We start from the raw sequence: 1,787 nt of genomic DNA on the forward strand, positions 1-1,787 counted from the left end.
TACGTGCAACGATGGCGCCATCTTGGAGCGGTGTTGGAGCAGCAGACAGAAGAAGGAAGAAGACCATGCAGAGATAACAACAATGGCAAAGTATTGTGCTACGTATTCTTCCGTGGAAAACAGGTCACGGGAGATTACTTTTCACTTGTAAGAATGGAAGATCATTTATGTCCAGCACAGAAATGCAGCTAGCTTAGTTAGCTCCTGTGTGTGTCTGGTGTTTGAGACTTTATTAGTCACTTTCCTTCACACAATAATGCAACAAAAGTCATATTCGTGCTATAACGTTGACGGAATGTGTTCACCTGGAATCCACCACCAGTAATCGAGCTGTCGTGTCTTATTGTACATTTAGTAGACAGTATAAACAAGTGAACTTCTGACTGTCATCAAGCTAATTTGGCTGTTGAAGTTTTCCGTCGGGCCGCCATCTTGAAGCGGTCAACATCGCCATCTAGTGGCAGATCAACGAAGTGTCAGCACATTGCATCCATCTTAATTTGATCAATATTTCACAGATTTTCATGCAAACTTCGTACATGTAGATATGATACATTGTCAACAAACTCATATCCACAATCAAATTAACACTAATACAATATTCTCACTACACTGGAGGTTTTATCATGCAAACACTTTAAACACACACACACACATATATATATATATATATATATATATATATATATATATATATATATATATACACACACACACATTATATACATACACATTATATATGCCTGTATATATGTGTGTGTGTATATATATATATATATATATATATATATATATATAGGTGCCGAAGCTAAGCTTAACCTGTTTGGGGACATCATATACCAGACCTGCAAAGACAGGTTTGGTGAAATTATCTCCAAGCAGAGGACTGCCCCAAGGGAAATGGGGAGGAGGGAAAAGGAGATCGCCGAGCTTGTGCGAAGACGCCGACAACTCCGCAAGAACTGGAGGAAGGCAACCCAGCCAGAGAGAGAAGGTCTGAAAGTCCTGTGGGAGGAGGTCAGGCAAAGGCTATCCAGGCTCCGCAGAGCTGAACGCATCCGCAAGCGTAGCAAACGGAAGCAGAAAGAGCGAGCCAGCTTCTTCAAGGATCCCTTCAAGCACGCCAGACAACTGCTGGAGGAGAAAAGTCCGGGAAGCTCGAAACCACCAGGGAGCAAATGGAACAGCACGTCAAAAGGCAGTACAGTGATCCGCTAAGAAACGTCCCATTAGGAACACCAGGGTACGTGCCCCGGCCTGCGCCACCGACAGCTGAATTTAACATCATGCCCCCCAAGCTCAGCGAAGTTAGGCAAACCGTGAAGAAGGCAAGGTCCTCATCAGCACCAGGCCCCAATGGAGTTCCCTACAAGCTCTATAAGAACTGCCCCAAGGTACTTGAACTGCTCTGGTATCTAATGAGAACTGCCTGGAAAAAGCAACTCATTCCAGCGGAGTGGCAAAGGGCTGTAGCGGTATTCATCCCGAAGGAAGAAAACTCCAAAAATATCGGCCAATTCAGAAACATCGCCCTGCTGAACGTAGAAGGAAAAATCTTCTTCTCAGTGCTGGCCAGAAGGATGACCACCTACCTGCTAGAGAATTGCTACATCGACACCAACTGCCAGAAAGCAGGAGTTCCAGGTTTCCCAGGATGCGTAGAGCACTCTACGATGATCTGGGACCAGATCCAGAAGGCCAAGCGGGAGAAGACCGACCTGCATGTCATCTGGCTCGATCTCGCCAACGCGTACGGATCGGTCCCACACCAGCTGATCAACTACGCC

At 45.5% G+C, this 1,787-nt stretch overlaps 1 protein-coding gene across 1 annotated transcript in view; it reads left to right on the forward strand.

The window, feature by feature from the left end:
• Positions 1-1,787, forward strand: part of LOC133644287 (uncharacterized) — a 23,788-nt gene continuing 22,001 nt past the window's right edge. Inside the window, exon 1 of the mRNA XM_062038658.1 lies at positions 1-90. The gene's annotated coding sequence lies outside the window, so the exon portion shown is untranslated. The remainder of the gene's footprint in view (positions 91-1,787) is intronic.

The sequence above is a fragment of the Entelurus aequoreus genome, linkage group LG27 (genome assembly GCF_033978785.1).
Source record: "Entelurus aequoreus isolate RoL-2023_Sb linkage group LG27, RoL_Eaeq_v1.1, whole genome shotgun sequence".
Classification (NCBI taxonomy): Eukaryota; Metazoa; Chordata; class Actinopteri; order Syngnathiformes; family Syngnathidae; genus Entelurus; species Entelurus aequoreus.